This window comes from Cuculus canorus, chromosome 3, assembly GCF_017976375.1.
Source record: "Cuculus canorus isolate bCucCan1 chromosome 3, bCucCan1.pri, whole genome shotgun sequence".
NCBI classification, from domain to species: Eukaryota; Metazoa; Chordata; class Aves; order Cuculiformes; family Cuculidae; genus Cuculus; species Cuculus canorus.
The window spans coordinates 60667665-60673479 of record NC_071403.1 but is presented as its reverse complement, the minus strand read 5'-3'; positions in this window follow the sequence as shown (position 1 = coordinate 60673479).

Genomic DNA, 5815 nt, shown 5'->3' with positions numbered 1-5815 from the left:
TGCAGGAGGAGGAGGAGGAGGCGGCTCCGCGCCGCCGCCCACGGGCCGGCAGCCGGGGGACCCGCGCCGGCCCCGCGCCGGCCTGCGCCGAGCTGATAGCGCCGCCGTGTCGGCTCCTCCCCGGCCCCCGCCGCCACCGCCAGGCCCCAGGGGAGAAGGGGAGGGTCAGGGGGACCGCGGAAATGGCGCCCGAGTGCCTTGCCCAGCCCTGGGACGGTGAGTCCCATCTTTGGGACGAGAGGGAATGGCCTCCACTTGTGCCAGGGGGTTCAGGATGGACATGAGGAAAAAATTCTTCACCGGAAGGGCTGTTGGGCACTGGCAGGGGAGGGGGTTGAGTCCCGATCCCTGGAGGTGTTTAAAAGACGGGTAGATGAGGTGTTCAGGGATATAGTTTAGCAGAGGACAGGTCTGGTTGGACATGATGATCTCGAAGGTCTTTTCCAACCGAGCAATTCTATGATTCTGTGCTTCTGACCTGCAGGTGAGGAGCCCCGCACTCAGGGCACGGCAGAGAAGAACAAGGCGATCACAGCGCAGGAGGAGGAAGTGAGCTGGAAGCTGCAGATTAAATATCAGGAAAAAATTCTTCACCAAAAGGGCTGTTGGGCACTGGTACAGGCTGCCCGTGGAGGGGGTCGAGTCCCCATCCCTGGAGGGATTTAAAGACAGGCAGATGAAGTGCAGATGAGGGAGATGGTTTAGCAGAGGACAGGTGTGGGTGGAGTTGATGATTTCAAAGGTCTTTTGCAATCCAGCGATTCTATGATTCACTTGGGAGGGGGCTGGCAGCTGCAGCACTTGGTCCTGAGAGATGGAGAAGGGGGCTCTGTCTGCTTGCCTGGACCTCAGGGCGACCCAGGGAGGGTGTTTGTCCCTTTCCCCTGTTTCTCCCTGCCAGGCCTGTGTGGAGGGAGGCATCTCTGGCTGGCTGACAGGCTTTAGTGGTCTGTGTCCAGAGTGTGCCCTGCCTCTGTCCGTGACTGTCCAGCAGTGTGCCCAGGTGGCCAAGAAGGCTAACAGCATCCTACCTTGTGTCAGAAATGGCGTGGCCAGCAGGACTGGGGAAGTGATTGTGTCCCTGTACTCAGCACTGGCGAGGCCGCACCTTCAAATGCTATGTTCATTTTGGACCCCTCAGTACAAGAACAACACTGAGCTGCTGGAGCATGTCCAGAGGAGGACAACAAAGTTGTGAAGGGTCTGGAGCACAAGCCTTATGAGGAACAGTTGAGGGAACTGGGCTGTGTAGTCTGGAGAGAAGGAAGCTGAAGGCAGACCTAAATATCACTGTCTACAACCACCTGAAAGGAGGTTGTGGAGACAATGGTGCTGGTCTCTTCTCCCAAGTAACAAGGGGCAGGACAAGAGTTGCACAAGGGGGAGGTTTAGATTAGATATTAGGAAAAATTTCTTTACTGAAAGAGTGGTACAGCATTGGCACAGGCTGCCCAGGGAGGTGGTGAAGTCTCCTTTCCTGGAGGCGTTGAAAAAACGTGTAGTTGTGGAGCTTCGGGACATGATTTAGTAGGCATGGTGGTGTTGTGTTGATGGTTGGGTGTGTTGACCTTAGAGGTCTTTTCCAACCTTAACGATTCTGTGAATTTGGGATAGATCTGGACAAGAGAAAATCTCCAGCCAGAGGAGAACCACAGCCTTTCAGACACATCATGTGCCCAACTTTGTGCTCAGGCTGGTGGCTGAGGGATCCATAGGAACAGCCCTTAGGTGCCCATGCTTGCCCCAGAGGCTATAGGATCCATAATGAACACCCCTTCATTGTTGCTGTTTTCTTCACATATTACTGCTCAGAGTACGAGCCATTTTCCAAAGAATCTGCTGCACCTAACCCTGATTTAAGAAAAGGGAGCTGAGTCACCAAGGACACAGCTTTCCTGAGGCTGTGCAGTGCTGGAAGCCAGCACATGGAACTGGTCCTGGTGTCCTGTTTTCTTCGCTGGGAAGCCTGGTGTAGGGATACCCACGTTTTACGCTTTACTTCTGGAATTTTGAGTCAAGCTTCTTTGTGAATTAGTTAACATCAGTTTGTGAGATTTGGGTTGCAAGAACACTGTCTGAATGATCACAAAAGTCTGCAAATGAGTAAAATTGCATTAAAAGATCAGGAGAAAACATGAATACAGTCTTTTGCTACCACAAATGCTATAGTCAAATTCCGAATATTTAGGGAAATTGAGGGATTAGCACACCCAAAAAGCATGCCGAGGGACAGAGCCTTATCCTGGGAAAATCGCCCTGTTGCTGGAGCTGTTTCCCTTGTTATTTGAATAAATTAGCATAAATCTTTCTTGCAGCCCTCAGGTTGATTTTGGAACATTTTGAAATCCATGCTGTGAGGGCAGCGGCACGGATGCCTCACCTGAGATGTTTGGTTTTCCTCCTTTCTCATACTTGGCCTCCTTGCCCTTTACAATGCTATCCTTTGAGCCTGTGAGGAGCAACTGTATTTAAGTGGAATCCTGTGATCATTTTCCAGCACTCAAGGTGCCTCACAGAACCAAAGCAAACAAAGCCCTTGGACAGGTGGCTTTCTCTGTTTTCTGTGCTTTAACATCAAAGCAGCATTTCTAGACCTGTCAGAAAGGCAAAGGAAATCACATTCTCTCACACTTTCTTACATCAGGTCAGCAAACTAATTAGGGGTGCTGTTCTCTTTTGGTTTTTTTTCTTTTCCCAGAGAAGTCATGGATGCCCCACCCCTGGAGATGTTCAAGGTCAGGCTGGATGAGGCTTTGAGGAACCTGATCTAGTGAAAGTTGTCCCTGGAGAAGAGAAGGCTCTAGGGAGACCTTATAGCAGCCTTCCAGTACCTGAAGGGGGGCCTATAAGAAAGCTGGGGAGGGACTTTTTACAAGGGCGTGGAGTGATAGGATGAAAGGGAATGGTTTTAAATTGGAGCAGGGGGGAAGATTTTAATTAGTCATTAGGAAGAAATTCTTCATGATGGGGGTGGTGAGAGACTGGATCAGGTTGCCCAGGGAAGTTGTGGATGCCCCATCCCTGGAAGTGTTAAAGGTCAGGCTGGGTCTAGTGGAAGGCGTCCCTGCTCATTGTAGGAGGTTGGAACTGGATGATCTTTGAAGTCCCTTCTGATCCTAACCATGCTATGACTCTGTGACAGCAGAGCACCGGAGATCTGGGCTGCTGAGCCTGGTGCCATGGCATGGGGTGCTGTACAGTGACCTGTCCCAGCTCTACCTGTGCCAGCAGGTGTTTGGGCTGTTGCTGGTGCCGCTTCACGTGAGGCCTCTGAGAGTGGTGCCCACGTGGGAGCTTATCCCTACTCACTCCAGGGGCACTAGGTTAGAGGCTTCACTGGCTCCTGGCAAGCAACGCCCTGCTCTCCTGGATGACACTAAGCTGGGAGGAAGTGTCGCCTGCTCGAGGGCAGGGAGGCTCTGCAAATTCAGCTGAACAGGCTGTACTGATGGGCTGAGACCAACGAGATGAGGTTCAACAAGGCCAAATGCCGGGTCCTGCACTTGGGGCACAAAAACTCCATACAGCACTACAGGCTTGGGGAGGGGTGGCTAGGAGACTATCTGGCAGAGAAGGATCTGGAGGTGTGGGTTGCCAGTGGCTGAACATGAACCAGCAGTGGCCCAGGTGGCCAAGAAGGCCAGTGGCATCTTGGCTTGTATCAGAGTCAGTGCAGCCAGCAGGTCCAGGGAGGTGATTCTGCCCCTGTACTCAGCACGTGTGTGACGCACCTTGAATACTGTGTTCAGTTCTGGCCCCTCACCACAAGACATCAAGGGGCTGGAGTGTGTCCAGAGAAGAGCAACAAAGCTGGTGAAGGGGCTGGAGAACAAGTGTTGAAAGGAGCAGCTGAGGGAACTGGGGTTGTTTAGCCTGGAAGAGGCTGAGGGGAGACCTTATTGCTCTCTACAAATGCCTGAAAGGAGGTCGTGGAGAGGAGGGAGCTGGCCTCTTTCCCAAGCGATAGGATGAGAGAGATGGCCTCAAACTGCACCAGGGGAGGTTCAGGTTGGACATTAGGAAAAAATTCTTCACCGCAAGGGCCATCGGGCACTGGCAGAGGCTGCCCAGGGAGGGGGCTGAGTCCCCATCCCTGGAGGGATTTAAAAGACGGGTGGATGAGGTGCTCAGGGACATGGTTTAGCAGAGGACAGGTGCGGTTGGACAAGATGATCTCAAAGCTCGTTTCCAACCCGGACATTCTATGACTCCGTTTCCCGGGCGCCGCACGAGGCCGTTTTCCGCACTGTTCCCCCCCCCACCCCGGCACAGGGGCCCCATGAGCCATTTCTGGCACTCGCGGCGCGGAGGCGCGACCAATCGATCGCCGGGGCGGTGAGCGGGGCCGGGCGGGGCCTCGGCGCGCGCGGAGCCGCCCCGGCAGGGAGGGGGTGGGCGGGAAATCCTGCCTCCGCCCCGTCCCAGCTTCGAGGCGGTTTCGGTGCTCCCGGGTTCTTCGCTACCCGTTTGGAAGGGCAGCGCCTCCCGCGGGCAGGAGGGGCCCCGCCTTTCCCAAACAAAGGGGCTTTGGGGAGCAGAACGGTGCGAGGCAGCCCGTGAAATGGGGGGAAGACCCAATAGAATGTGTTTAACGAGGCCTTGGGCAGCCTGGTCCGGTGGGAGGCGTCCCTGCCTGTGGCAGGGGGGTGGAACTGGATGACCTTTAGGGTCCTTTCCAACCCAAACAGTTCCGTGACTCTGTGACAATAAAACATGCTGTGTTTGTTTAATGAGCAGGGTGGTTATTTGAGCCGCTCGTGGTCCTGGGGACCAGCATCCTTCCCTCTGGCTGCAGGGGTGGGCGCGTACCCCACACCAGCCCCAAGGCTGCTACCCCACATCTCCTTAACTGAGGTCCAGGACACTGTATGGAGAGCAAACCTCTGACCTGGGTGCAATACTAAGCGCTGGGGCTCTTGCCAGGCCTGCCACAGCCCAGGCCCCCTTCCCCTTCCAGGCGCTGGAAGGCATGGAGGGGAAGCCCTGTGAATGCAGATGTGGGTGCAGGGAAGGGAGGCAGGTGAAAGCACCCCGAGAAGGGCATGCTCAGGGGAGTTCACAGAGAAGTGGTTTTCTATTTTCCAGAAGAGCTTCAGCTGCCACAGGTTGTTCTACTCAGCCTGCGCTGTCCCCAGGTTATTCAGCTCGGCCTGTGCTGTCCCCAGTTTATCTGATGAATATTAATAGGGTTGCATGTTGCAGATAAATCTGCAAATACTAGATTTATATTCAGTTATTGCTGGATACTGAAGTAGTTTTGCAGCCTGTATTGCATCTGCAAGAAAGAAAAAAAAAAGGCGGTTTGACAAAAGCCTTTGCATTGAGCAAATTAAGCAATACAAAAGCAACTCAATGCATGGATCCCACATCGTGTTCGTTTGCAGTGCCATTTGAAGCCAATCAAAACATCTCCATCACAAAATTAAACTTGACTGAAGCATGCAGTTCCCACTGCCAGCTGCCCGCTTCACCCAAGCCAGAAGGGGAGGTGCAGCTCAAGCAGCAAGGTGTGCAGGATGGGGCTCCGACATCCCTGTGTTTAAATGTCACTGAGATGCATGAAGTGATTGCTCCATAAAATTTTGCAGGTAAGAAGCACCATGTGCTTGCAATAAAACAACTCATATAAACACAAACAGTGCTTCAGGAAGGCATGTTCTTTGCACTCATGTTTCCTATGCTAGCCACAGCATAAAGGCTGTTGGAAAACGTGGGATGGTTTCTCTTGAGAGACTTGGGAAAAGTAATAAATAATTTAAAAAAAAAACGAAACAGAAAAGAGAAAGACAAGCCTCCTTGGTGAGGAGATCTGACT